The sequence below is a fragment of the Podarcis liolepis genome (assembly GCF_965112155.1).
Source record: "Podarcis liolepis genome assembly, chromosome: 4".
Taxonomy (NCBI): Eukaryota; Metazoa; Chordata; class Lepidosauria; order Squamata; family Lacertidae; genus Podarcis; species Podarcis liolepis.
Window position 1 is genome coordinate 83,096,142 of NC_139558.1, and position 15,121 is coordinate 83,111,262.

Below are 15,121 nucleotides of genomic sequence, written 5' to 3' on the forward strand. Positions count from 1 at the left end.
TTTGAATTGTGTTTGTAAATGTACTGGGAGCCAATGTAGGTCTTTCAGAACCGGTGTTATGTGGTCTCGGCGGCCGCATTCTGGATTAGTTGTAGTTTCCGGGTCACTTTCAAAGGTAGCCCCACGTAGAGTGCTTGAGAAAAAGTGGTATGCAAGAATGGACAATTTGTTTTAACCAGTAAATGAATTATTATTTACATATTTAAATTTATATTCTACCTGTCCCTAAGATTAAGCTTGGACAAGATTCTCTTTAACTCAGTGGTAGAACCCCTATGTTAAGAAGTTACCATAATTATAAATCGTAGAAGTTAAATGGTGGTTGCCAGGGCCATTAAAAGTAAGTTCATGGCTCTCCTGGAATTCTGATGAATATTTTAATTTTAGCCTTAGTGGCTTTGATTTATGCTGCTAAAAATTGCTAATTTCAGGAGTAAATGTATATTCATTGAGATTGCTGAGAATGTAGCCGCAGTCTTCCGCTAATGTGGCAGACCCACTTAAAGTGTTCTGCTAAATCATGTTGCAAATTACCATGAGTGGAACTAAATCGTATCAGAGGAGGAGTAAATCAGTTGAAGAGCAATTCAATTATTATTTGGACATTAATTACACGAAGCATCCCTATAAGTAGGTGAATGTTAGTGCTTTGTATTGGAGCTAGGCAGATTAGCTGAAAACCTGTTATATGACATCCAGCAGAGGAGCCTGGCTTCTGGTGGGCTTTCATGTAATCCCTTGTGGGTGCAGCATCTGATAGTGGGTGATAAGTGCTGCATTCATAGGTGATTTCCATAACTGCTTCATCCTCCCCTCATTAAGCAGAGCCCTGGGAGGAGAAGCCTGGTTTACTGCTGCACCATCTCTTTGAGAAGACCGTGAAGTTGTGCCTTGAGACCTCCTCGCTGGGGCTGAGGTGCATGAGAAAATATCATCTATGAGGTAGGACTGCTCTGAAGATGAATCGGTATATATAGCTTTTCTTCAAGGGAGACTTCTAAACCTTTATACTATTGATTTAGAATTGTAGCGTTGGAAGGAACCACAAGGGTCTTAAATTGCTGAGTCGAACTGGGCTGATGTGCTTCATGCAAGAGAGCCAATTTTTAAAGTCATAATGTGGAATGTGATGCATGGTATAAGGAAGCCACAACAAATGTTTCACTTTTGAAACCTAGCAGTATCCGTATGGATTTCTATGTATGTGAAGAATTTACATATTTAGTCCTACAGGATTTTGGTTTGAACCTCACAATGTTTCCAGCTGAAGTACTTGACGGTACATCTGTTGAGGCACTGGGGTTGGGAAAATCTGCTATGGAACCATCACTGGTGATGTGTTTTGACCACACCAGTTCTACTAGTCCAAGTAGCTTGCAGGCACACGTTGACTTTCATCAGGGATTTGTATTTACGATGTAATTGTAAATGAATGAGGTTTATATAAGCAGTCATCTAAGACTACAGCAACACATACTATCCTGGTTGTCATAATTCATTATTTTCTATGTATCTGAAATGAAAGGGTATATAATTATAATCTCCTTTGATAATTAGGGTTTTTTGCATCACAAATTTGCAACACGTTCCAGAGGGATAGCTATGTTAATATCCCTGCATAAGAAAACCACCACCACCACAGCTTTGGGACAGCTTAAAGACAAGTTTGCAAAGAGATTTTCTTGAAAGAATATATTTTTCAAGTGACTTTAATAATTGTTTAAAAAGCCTAGGGTATTCTACGAGCCGTTCTTGAAACTTTATCAATAACTATTTAATAATGCTTTTGTATATAAACTGCTTTATATATTACTTTACCAATTTCATAATACGTTGCCAATTTATTTCATTTTCAAAGTTTCTACATCACCTTTCGCTGACTGATTTCAAAGTGGTTTACAACCACACAACTCGAACACAGCAACAATAATTTTAAATCATGAGAACTGATTGCAAGAAAATGGCAAACTAGCACGAACACAACATAATTAACAACAGAAGGCCCAATGTAACAAAATAGCCTTGGTCTGCTCACGGAATGCCACAATGGCAAGTGCGAATATTTGGATGTAAAATAACTTGATTCAGTCTAGATGGGAGCAGGAGTGGGGAGTGCCGGAACCTGGTCAGTATCTCCAAAGCAGACTTACTGGCTGCTATTGAATGTGGTGATAAACTTTATTGTTCCAGGAATGAGGCTAGATGAGCCTTGGGCTCATGTGATTTCACTCCCTTCTGCTCCTCTAGTGTGGCTGTGCAGAAATTGTAAGTTTTTCTTTCCATTTTGATTAACCACAGTTTAGGGCTACATATGAACGCTGAACTGTTTAATCCTAACTATGGTTAATTGAAACAAGCAACTTTATAAACCATGGTTCGAAGTTACCTTGTTTCAGTAAACCATAGATGGTTTGAGTTTGGGCAAATAGACAAACTATTTGCTCCCTGATGCGCTTTGGATATAGCATCATGTCTTATGAATATTGCCAACAATGGTTAAGTGGACTGCTTTGACAATTTGACAATGCAGGGATGTGCAACCTGCATGTAGGGATTTATTTGTTAGTTGTCTGTCTTCTCTAAAGGTGCTAGGTGTTTTTATAGCACCTAGCTAGGTGTTTTTATAGCTAAAGGTGCTAGGTGTTTTTATAGCTAGGTTTTTAATCCTTGGTTCTTTAATAATTTGTTAAGTATTTTTAAAGGATACTATTATTTTATGCATATTATCTATTTACCTGTATGACTTGTGCAAAAGGTGGTACTGCACATAAATTATCTAAATAAATGACTTTCACCAGGGAAAGTCATTTGTTTTCAAACTTTCCCATTGAAATCAGTAGGACTGTGGCCAACAGTGCAATCCTAATCATGTCTACTCAGCATTTTCCCATGTAAATGCAAATGTTTCACATTGATTTCATTGAAACCCAACTTCAAATAACATGGTATGGATCTAACCCAGTGGTTCTACCTTATCATACCCTCACCAGTTAATGATGTACAGATTTTAGAGGCCTGACTTCTGCTTCTAAATAAATTGGCCTATTGTTCAGAGAAGCTGATATTCTACGAAACGATGCACCTTTGCACATATTACACCAGCTAGTGTTTTTTCCCCCTTTACAATTCCCATTTATGGGTTTTCAAACATATGGAACTGTGGAAAAGTACCATTATGCAACTATACACTCTGGAAAAGATTCAGGTATAATTGGAATGCAGTTCATGGGACTGTGTCAACACAATTGTATAATTAGTTAAACTATCACCACAGTCTTTTTCCTTTGGATTTTTTCCTTTTAAAATGATAACGGATATGCCTAGCTTTTCCACTTATCCCTAATACAAAATTTAAAATAATATATCCATCAAAGAAATCCCAAAATATCAATCAGCCTAAATGCAAGAAAAACAATGAAGCTCCTTAAAGGCTAACAATGGTTTTAATAATAGAGTCTGCTTAATCAAATGTATGAAGTCTATAATAGTGGAACGGAGAGGTCAAAGAGTAGAGAAAGACAAAAAGAACAGGCAGTGATAATTACGGTACATAATTACATAGCAGCAAAATGTCTAGACTTCCTAAGGCAGTGTTGGTGATAACCAGGAGTGGCTGTTGAGATCGGTGCTGCTGTGGAGTTGCACTTCTGACAGTGCTGTCACTGCCACTCACCTGGATATGAAAGGGGCACAGGTGGCGCTGTGGTCTACACCACTGAGCCTCTTGGGTTTGCTGATTGCAAGGTTGGCGGTTTGAATCCCCACGACGGTGTGAGCTCCTGTTGCTCTGTCCTAGCTGCTGCCAACCTAGCAGTTTCAAAAGCATGCCATCTACAAAAGTAGATAAATAGGTGGCAGTAAGGTACACGGCATTTCGGTGCGCTCTGGTTTCCGTCACAGTATTCCGTTGCGCCAGAAGTGGTTTAGTCATGCTGGCTACATGACCCGGAAAGCTGTCTGTGAACAAACGCTGGCTCCCTTGGCCTGAAAGCGAGATGAGTGCTACAACCCCATAGTCACCTTTGACTGGACTTAACCATCCAGGGGTCCTTTACCTTCTACCTTTTTACTCACCTGGATGGTGCAGAGATTAGGTAGGGTAGCAGCAGTTGGCTCAGCTTTTGCACCCACGGAGCCCTGCCCTTGCCAACACCCAGCCGCATTTCCGCATCACCCAGGTAAGCAGCAGCAATGCCATTGTCAGAATGGCAGCCAAGAGACACCCACTCCACTATGCCAGCCATGCCTCATAGTAGACAAATATCCTGGTATTGGTACATGGGATTAGAAATCTGTAATCCCTCCCCACCCCGTGATAAACAGGGCTTCTCTGGTCTCTCAGGAAGACAGAAGAGGAAGTGAAGCCTGCTCCTGAACAAAGATTCCTCTGTAGTAATTCAGTAGTTGCACACTGGAGTCTCTCTTGGAAATTCCTTTGACAGTTATATCCCTGCATGTTGACATGCTCTCATAATGGTTTCTGGCTACTGCTGTTTCTGGTGTCAAGATTTGTAGCCGTTTGTTCTTCTGTGTAGAGAGGCATCTCTAGTAGATGATATCACATATCATATTGGAATGAGCAGGTGAATAAGCCCATGATGCCAGGCACAATATCATTAGGTCCTGTAACAGTATTGCTTGAGTAGGTATTTGGATATGTTGCAGGGTTTGGTCCCTGTGCTGGTTTCTTTGGTTTCACTGTAGTTACTGGCGAGTATAATTTTTAGCTTGGTGGGCTGTCTACTCTCCTACTAGCTTGTTGTCAAGAAAGGTGAATAATAATCTGGAAGCAGCAGCTGTAGAAAAGGCGGTAATAAAACCAACAGTTCAGTCCTCTACCTGTCTAGTCAGATGTTAAGTCCCAATGAGTTCAGTAGATCTTACTCCTGTGTCAGTGTACGATTGCAACCCGGGACTTTTTTTGTGTCTCTCAAATCTTGCTCAGCATGCTCTCTTTGTAAGGACCAAGTTACAAGACTAGTTTCTAAGGAAGTTCAGTGGGGTGAACGAGGGCACCCTGGGGTTGCAATGCTGCCTCTTTTGAGGATAGGCAGAAAGAGGTATATACATTCCTCCAAATGACAGCCACCCAGTATGCCGAGCCAGCAACATGAAACACGGAGAACAGATAGTGGACTCAGCTATACAGCTGCAAATAAAATGTTTTGAATATGTTGTAAAGTGCAATATACAAGTGTGAAACTAGATGGAGAGCTATGCAAAATTCAATGTATTTTTCAAAACGATTTTTTAAAAAAGCATTTTCACAGCGTTTTTTCATATGTGTGTGGATTCCACCATTGACTCACTGTTACACTTGCCTCTTGAAGCAGTGCACACATTATTTGCCTTCTGCTGTCCTTACAGGGTAGCCCTATCATGCACATAACCTTTGCTCAACAAACTCTCCTTATCTTTATGCTAGGATTATGGTAATTATTGTCAGGAAAATCTCAAAGAGAACTATAATATTCCCACACTCTCCTCATGGGTCCTGTATACAGTAGTACCTCAGATTACAAATACATCGGGTTTCAAACACTTCAGGTTACAGACTCCGGCTAACCCAGAAGTAGTACCTCGGGTTAAGAACTTTACCTCAGGATGAGAACAGAAATCGCGCGCCAGCAGTGAGAGGCCCCATTAGCTAAAGTGGTACCTCAGCTTAAGAACGGTTTCAGGTTAAGAACGGACCTCCAGAACGAATTAAGTTTGTAACCAGAGGTACCACTGTATTTGGCATCATGAAAACAGTGCACAGCATTGGCATTTTACAACATCGTCTATAGATCAAGATTCTTGATCGGAAATCAAGTAACAAAATTAAGTAATGAAAACAAACAGCAGAAAAGTATCAAGGGAAACATTCCATTAGCCATGTTAGTCTGTTGCAGCAAAACTATCATGAGGATCTTGTGGCAATTTAAAGCGCGAAGTATTACAGCTAGTCTTGGATGGATTCCACTACAATAACTGCTTGGGTGTGCTGGACACACTGCTAACTGGGAGGCTCAGCTGTGGCCAGGATTGCCTTGTGTCAGCATAGGCTGATGCACCAGCTTTGCAACCCTACCTTGAGACAGTGGATTTCACCAGTTATCCATGCATTAGTGACACACAAATTATGGGATGGGTTTTAATGGGTAGGCGAGGATACATGAATTGTATTTTATGCCTCTAGGTGCCCACATGTGTGGGTTGAATAGTTTCAAAACAGGCACATTTTGCTGTGGAATTTCATTAGTGCGAGAAGTTTCTGAGCTCTGGGCGCAGTACTGCGCCTAAAACTTCAGATTAAAACTGCAGAGTGGAAGGAAAGGGGGACCTTTTTCTGCCTCCCCACTTCCAGCTACACTCTGAAGACTGGAGAAGAGACCCTCTTAAGAATATTAGGAGGGTGGGCAGGGGAAGGACTAGACCATGTGGAAAATAAACATAATATTTTAGCTGCAGTTCATTCATTTTCAGTGTTGTATTCTTCTTATAAAAAAGTGCACCTAGAAACTCTGTTATTGCGCCCATAACCTAGGTTTAAGGTGCCATTTAGCTCCTGGCTTTGATATCTCAGTTTCTAACACTGATTTCCAGTATAACCAGTTTTAGGCAACAAGCAATTTTAAAATATCATTTCTTTTCTTAGATAATACAAGTAGAGCTATATACTGTTCATAAAGCAGAAAGCTTCAGATTTGAAATGGCAAGTTATTATTTGTTACAGTATTGTTTATGCTGACAATCCTAAACCTGGGAGTAAGCCCCATTGAATTAAATAGGACTTGTTTCTGAGTAAACATGGTAAGGCTTGCACCTGGTCTTTGTGGTCTGGTGTACCAACACAAATAACTAATTAAAGTGAACTACATGGATTTAAATGGTTATGTCTCACTGACTTTATTATAACAAATTTCTAATTAATAACAGAGATCTTTTGCTGTGTGGAAACAGTTTTATTATCTTTCTCTTGATTACTCCTGAGAAAGAGGCCACTATTATTCCCATTTTACAGATGCAGATCTGAAATTGAGAAATAACAATTTATCCAAGACTTACTGCTGAGTCCATAACTAATAAGAGGTTTTTTGTGTGTGACCTTGAATAGCTTCAGATGCATGACATGCAGAGGTGGTGACAGGAAATACAAGTGACTCATGTTTCATATTCCTCATTCTTTGAAACACCTGATGTGAAAATCAAAACATCTGAGATGGAGAATTTCTCTCTCCCTCTCTCTCTCTAGATTGAGATCTTGATAATCTGACTACAGATTTAGACATTGGAAAAGAAAAACATGGATCAGAAAGTAAGAGAATGAAACTTGTGCTTCCTGTCTCTTAGAACAGAATCATAGATTTGTAGATTCGTATGCAGAAATATTTTGCCCAATGTGGGCTCAAACCCACAACCCTGAGATTAAGAGTCTCAAGCTCTTACCAACTGAGCTATTCCAGCTCCCATATATTCTCAACTTTTACAACCAATCTATAGCTTCCAGAGCAAATAATAGAAATCTGTTCACTAAACACCTTTAATTTAAGTTAACTGACAAGCAAGTTCTGTGTGTCTTAGTGGATATATGACACAAAATCAAAATTGTGCTAATATAGTACCTCCTATCCAGTGCTATTTTTCTATAAAAAGAGGTGCCAGAACTTACCATGAACACCTCCCTTGTTCTCTTATAATGGCAATGAGAGGTGCTGGAACTGAGTTCTGGCAAGTTCCTGCTTTAAAAAACCCCTGAGTCATGACTTCTTATGGACCAAATCTACACTTCTTCCTTTTTATACAGTGGTACCTCAAGTTACAAACGCCTCAGCTTACAAACGCTTCAGGTTACAAACTCCACTAACCTGGAAGAGTTACCTCGAGTTGAGGACTTTGCCCCAGGATGAGAACAGAAGTTGTGTGCTGGCGGCGCAGTGGCAGCAAGAGGCCCCATTAGCAAAAGCACGCCTCTAGTTAAGAATAGTTTCAGGTTAAGAACGGACCTCCGGAGTGAATTAAGTTCGTAACTAGAGGTACCACTGTACTGGTGCTTCAAATCTAAAAGAGAAATTCTGCCACCAGTCCCTACTTATTATAAAATAGTAGCTACTAAATACATCACCAGGAGTCTTCTGAGATTTGGCAAGAAACAAAACACCTCTCTTCCTCCTTTGACATAGTGATGTCCAGCTTCTCCCAGCCTACTCCCTGAAAGTTCTGCTCTAATATTTTAAGCCCAATGACTACACAACAAGTCAGAACAGAACTTCCATAATTTAACCAAAACACACATTTATTACAGGAACATAATTGCAAGGACATTAAAAACCAGATAAAGAAGCATATACAGTAGAACCTTGGTTTACAACCACAATCCGTTCCAGAGGTCTGATTGTAAACCAAAACAGGTTGTAACCCAAGGCGTGCTTTCGCCAATGGGGCCTCCCCGCAATAATGGGTTGTAATCCAAAAACAGGGACACACACTTCAGGGTTTGATGTGGTTGTAATCCAAAACGGTTGTAATCCAAAGCAGTTGCAAACCAAGGTACCACTGTAATTTATATCCGGCTAAGTATTATTATATACAGTATGTTAATATAAAGACAGGATTATAAATCCTATTAATTTTTACCAGTTCTGAGTATTTTCCAAATGTAATATCCCCCCCCCATGTAATATTTAAGTTCAAAAGCCAGTAAGTTAAAATTCATATTCTAGAATTGGCAAGCATGGCTAAATAGGATATAATTTTTATTTATTTCTATTTTGTGAATCACTTCCTATGAACAATCTTAAAGCAACTTAACAATAAAATAGCAACAGTAAAATGCATGTAAATAGTTTTCATTTTTATAAAAGCAATTAAAACTATTTTAAATCCAATGCAGATGCAGACTAGGAAAAAATCCCCACGAAATAACTGTGTGAAATAACTTACAGTATTTGATTTCGTTAATAAAACTGGATTTCAGATTCCACTACAGTACTTTATTTGTGAAATAATTATTCAGAAGAACTATAATATTTTTAAGGTTTGCCTTAGCTTGATAAGAATAAATATGGTATATTGAAATGATAGTCAGTATTTCCAGGTAAACAGTGTTTCTGTGCGCTGCTCTGGTGTCGGTGTTCCGTTGCGCCAGAAGCGGCTTACTGGCCACATGACCCAGAAAAACTCTGCAGAGTGGACAAACACCAGCTCCTTCAGCCTGTAAAGCCAGATGAGCGCCGCAACCCCAGAGTCGTTTGCAACTGGACTTAACTGTCCCTTTATTTCCAGTCAGTGATTTGATGTCTGAGTTTGTGGGGCTATACATACATAACTGGTCCTTTCTTGGTCTGTTTTGTTTATTTATTACCTTACTTGCTTTGTGTAAGCTAAAGAGCACAACTACAGTGGTACCTCGGGTTAAGTACTTAATCCATTCCAGAGGTCCGTACTTAACCTGAAACTCTTCTTAACCTGAAGCACCACTTTAGCTAATGGGGCCTCCAGCTGCTGCCACGCCGCTGGAGCATGATTTCTGTTCTTATCCTGAAGCAAAGTTCTTAACCTGAAGCACTATTTCTGGGTTAGCGGAGTCTGTAACCTGAAGCGTATGTAACCTGAAGCGAATGTAACCCGAGGTACCACTGTAACTGTTTTTACTGCTGATAATTTTAATATTTTTAGTAAACCATTTAGAGGTTTTATTACAATCAAGCAGTGTGTGTTTGTGTGTATAAACAATGACAGGGAAAGTGCAAAACAATGCACCACCTGGAGGTGAACAATAGCTCTCACTTCTGAATTTCCTTGCTCAAGAACTACATTCTGTCCACATGTTGGTTCTGCTCTCAATTTAAAGCCTTCTCTGGCACCATAGTTTTTGGAACATAAAAAACTGTCTCATACAGAGTAAGACTATTAGTCCATATTAGTATTGTTTTCACTGACTCTCAGAGTCCCCCAGAGTTTCAGTCACAAAATCATAGAATTCTAATGAGTTGGAATAGAGTTGGAATACTAACTGGACAGGGTGTGCTGTGAATGAAAGTTCCCACTTGCAGGATCAGGGAGCTCTTTCATTCAAAGAAATGCAAGATCCACCCATTTCCCTGGCAACTTCTTCCTGGGTGGATGAAGTGTGGGAAAGGGAGGAGCAGGAAAGAAAAACCTGCAAACCCAAGATCCACTCTCAACCCTCCCTTAATTTGAATAGAATCTGGGGGAGGGATGTTTTATTTGAACAGGTCCATCAGTGTGGGCGAGGAATCATTACATGACTAGGACAAAGCAGTTACAAGAAAGGAGATTCCGGCTAAACATCAGGAAGAGCTGTTTGACAGTGGAGCTCCCTCAGGAGGTGGTGGACTCTCCTTCCTTGGAGGGTCTTAAGCAGAGGTTGGATGGCCATTTGTTATGGATGCTTTAGTTAAGATTTCTTCATTTCAAAGGGTTGGACTAAATGACCCTTGGGACCCCTTCCAACTCTATAATGCTATGATTCTAAGAAATTAAAGACAATGAGACTTAACTCCAGTAGGAATGGGGGAGAAATTTGGTTCAGTTCACATTTTAATGTGAACATACCTAAATAGCACTTCCTATAACAATACAGTGTGTGAACTGAAATGGAACTATCTTCAAAACCTTCACTAAAAAATTTGCAGTGCATTTCAACAAAAAAGTATACAAAATGGGGAAGTGTGCATACAAATACATATATTAGTGAAAAATAAATATAGTTTTTTCTTATGCATGTTCTCCAAATAAGAAAAATAAATATCTCAACTACATTTTCTTGTCAATATGCATAATACTCAACCTGTTTCAGGGAATGTGGCCATTACGGTATGTATAAGCCCCAAAGCTGAAGCTTATTCCAAACCAGCTTAAAAAAAAAAAAGACAGATAAAAAGATGTTGTTAATCCTTGTTCGAATTATATAAATATAATTCATAGTTTAAAGTAGAAAGAGCAAGGTAAGATTGTGGGTCAGTTTGGCAGGTGAACAGTACTCAGAATATCTTTACATGCTTATAATTAATGACAGCAGTAGTAGAGGCAGTAGGAAACTAAACTATTATCTTTTCAGTCAGCAGATGGCACACTACATAAAACAGAGGTGCATAATTAACAGATATAGAGATTGAACTCTTCTTTGCAAACTAAGCAGCTGTTTCGTATTCACAACTTCCTCCCTTGCTGTGGTAAGAAGCACTGATTGAGAGAAAATACCTGCACATTGGGCCTCTGTAGCTCTTTAAAGAGACAGAAAAAGCAACCCTCAGTATACTGTGTAGTTTATAGCTTTGTAGAGCCTTTGCCGCCTTTTCCCCTCAAGGGTTGATTGCATACTAAAGCCAACTAATCTGACAGTTGTTTCTTAAAAGTTTTGTGTCATATATATATTATTTACTAAAGAGGATACATAATCTTCAGCAGCATTTAGGAGATTAGTCATGAAAAGCCTAAACAGCACTTCTACTGGCTCCTTAACAACTGCTCCAAAAGAGTTTACATTAACATTACAATTCTTAAGCCACAGCTTTACGGAAAGCAGATTCTGAGCTTGACACTAAACTTCTAAGGAAGCATGTGAAACATTCAGAATCTATCCCAACTCCATTACACAGAATTAAAGCCATGAGGATTATGCAAGGTGTTGACATCTCAGAAATATCCCCACCCAGGTTGCCAGACTTCTGCTCTGCTCAGTAATGCACCCATCTCCCCTTCCCTTATGACTATTAGATGGATGATAGAACTTATTTTCATAGGCCAGTCATTCATGTAAGAAAGAACTGAAGAGAGTGCCATTGTTAGCTTTCTGGTCATTTAGCATGTCTTGTGCTTGGATGTCTCTGATGGAAAGAATGCTATATCTTTCTTCGCTTCTGAGTCCAGACTCTAGGAACTCTTTCAGATGTGATGAGTATAAATGCTTACTTGCTGAGTCTGCATACATAGGGAAGCTACAGCCGGCTGCTGCTTTCTACTACCTATATATGCAACAAAATAGTTTCAGCTTGTATGTTTCCAATACTGAAGTGACATCCATGTAGGTTATTGAATCATAAGGATTCTATAGACATTATAATCTTTGTTGTATAGAGAGATATATGTATATATGTCACACATAACAAACATGATCCAAGCAAAGCCAGTAAACATTTGTGTACCACTAAATAATTTTTAAAACTTTATTATACAGTATTTTCATTCAGTATAATTTTCATGCTTCCCAAGACGAATGAACTGTTAATACTAAATATACTTTTATCCAAGATATTTGCTGCTGTGGCTTATGTTTGTCTACAGTAAGTGATACGTCATATGAAGTATACAGAACAAAGCGGCTACTTATAGCAACAGCTGCAAGAATATTCACAGTCATATTGACTGGAAGATATTTTATTTATACTTAAAATTATGTGTGTGGGTGTAGGTTTAAGACCTTCATGTGTAGAAACATAATTTCTAGCAGTGATATAATCTTCAATTTTATATGACTAGGTGGAAAATTATAATGGTATCTGAAACTTTTTCTTAATCATCCTTTTGGTTTGAAATTTTCCTTATTTATTCTTCTGTTACTGTGTATCTTTTATATCTTTATTTCATTGATTGACAATAATATCTTTTTGTAAAGAAAATCCTTACAATTCTCAAAGCATTTCTATAAGGAAGGAAGAGGTAAACTGAATGTAATCCCATCTGAAAGCTACACAAACTGGATTTGACAAGACATAACACAAGGATGAAGCAGGCAGGGTTCAAGGAGGAAAGAAGGGCAAAGGTTACACACATTACAAGAGACAGATCTCTTTTTCTTCCACCCTGGTATTTAAAATCTAATTTTATACCTAATGAAAATAAAAGGCACGTAGAAGGCCAGGAGGGGGAATAGGGTATAATGCCCCAACTGGAAGCCCTTGTGTTTGAAAATACTGTTGGAAGTACATCTTAAGACAGATATCCATCTTGAAACAGGAACATGTATTTGTTCTATATCATATGGATCCAGCAAGTCTTTAAATGTAAGCAAGGATTTCAATTCTGGTGGGATGATAGCCTAGGTTATGGGCCCTTAAGAACCAAAGGGAGTGGCTCAGCACTAGAGGACAAATGGGTGGGCCCCCTCCCTCAACTGGCTGGTAGTTAGAAAGACAAACACTAGAGTGGAGAGTTGAGTGAGGTGAGATAGAAGCTGGAAGCAGCAGGCTGGGAAGCCAGAGAGTCAGAGTGATGTTTGATTTCTGTTTGAATCCAAGGCTGTGGCTTTGAGGGAAGCAAGACCCTGTGAACCCCTCCATCATAGCCTCAGGTTGTGTATATGTGTAAATAAACCATACATCATAAAAACACCACAGTCTCCGCTGTGCCTCATTCCAAAGGCAACAAAACCTTGGGTAAGAGCCTGGAACCCCTGAGATCTCACCACTCAGAGATCAGGGTGGCATGCAACAATATCAATATGAGGATGTTATATTCTCATGTGTTTTCACTATTCCAAGCCTAATCTTATTGTGGCTTATAATAACACTTTGCAGACATAAAGTACAATTCCCAAAGGCCCCTTACAATACCTGAGATTAGTCTGGATTTCTGAGATAAAGTTCCAGAAATGTAATAAATTATCCATGTGAGTACATTATAACTGAAATACAAGTCAAATTGTCTCATTCTGAAAGCTAAGAGTTGAACATACTACAAAGTTTAGTATTTGGAAAGATCAGTGGAGTTTAGAGTTTGGTTAAATTCTGCCTGAACATTATCATATTCTAAACCATTCATTTTGAACTGGTGAATTGCAACAGCAGTACTACCATTGTACAAATAAATGGTAAAAAATTAAGGAATGTTTGGGTTAAAGATGGTTCCTGGATCTGAAAAGACTGAAGACTGCAGCTATCAAGTCCTCTGATTGTTTGCCTAGTCTCTTTCTTGTATTTAGAATAGAAAAGTTGGTTAACATCAGTCTGTCCAGCTAAGGTTACACTTTATTGTGTGCTGGGTTGTTGTATTTTGTAGTCCCAAGGTTCTGTGATCCCTAAAGTACACGGATCTTGAGTACAAAAGTATACTATGAAGCAAACTGAAAATGGAAACATTTACTTATCTAGTAATGTTTAACCAGGGAGACATAAATTGCCAAGAAAAGGAAACCCTTCAGTTGCAATAAAATACGACTGCTCTCCAAGCAAAGACCTCAAAAGGCCTTCATTCAATTAAAAAACATTATTTAAATGCATTTGGAGAATTTCATATTGAAAGCATGTTAAACATGAAATTGTAATTACATAACGTATCATAGCATGATAGCCATGCTGGAGCAAAACTTCTTGATGCAATGGCCAGCCAAATGCTCCAGGTTATTGGGATATGAAGGTAAACAGCCCTCCCTGTTTGTTCCACACCAGTTCAGAAGAAGCATGCCTCTAAATTCCCATGTTGTTGTTGATTTGTACCACATCCATCTGACTAGGTTGCCCCAGCTACTCTGGGCAGCTTCCAGCATATATTAAAACATAATAAAGCATTAAACCTTAAAAAGCTTCCTTCAGGACTGCCTTCAGGTGTTTCCTAAATGTTATGTAATTACTCGTCTCCTTGACATTTGAAGGGAGGGTGCCACTACCAAGAAGGCCCTCTGCCTGGTTCCCTGTAGCTTCACTTCTCACAGTGTGGGAACCACCAGAATGCTCTTGGATCTCAGTGTCCAGGCTGAACGATTTTAATAGTAAAATCAGTTGGTGAGTGCAAACAAGATCGCAGCCCCATGTTAAGATGGAGTTGGCAGTGCTTTATAGGCTGTTGATGCAGCAATATATCCTTGGTCTAACCCTGGATAGAGAGCAGGGTAACTGCGTTATAAAGGAATAGACAGCTCCTCAAGAAAGGGGTGGGGAAGGGTAATAGGAAGTATCTAGCCAACCAATCTTCACAAGACCTCAGTATACTGTTGAGGCAACAGCTCTCTAGCCAACAGTGCCCAAAGGGAATTATCCAGGGTCTTGACCAGCAAGCAGTCTTTTGCCTAGGTGACTGGACTGGACTTTATCACTAGACTTCACTAGTATTATTGGGCTTGCCTGCCCTGCCACTCCTCTTTGAGATGCAACAATATGCCTGTGAACTTGAATAAAAT

The 15,121-nt window shown here is 39.3% G+C and overlaps 1 long non-coding RNA gene across 1 annotated transcript in view; it reads right to left on the reverse strand.

The window, feature by feature from the left end:
- LOC310704976 overlaps positions 1-15,121 on the reverse strand; it is a 40,353-nt gene that overhangs the window by 14,443 nt on the left and 10,789 nt on the right. The gene's annotated exons all lie outside the window — the stretch shown is intronic.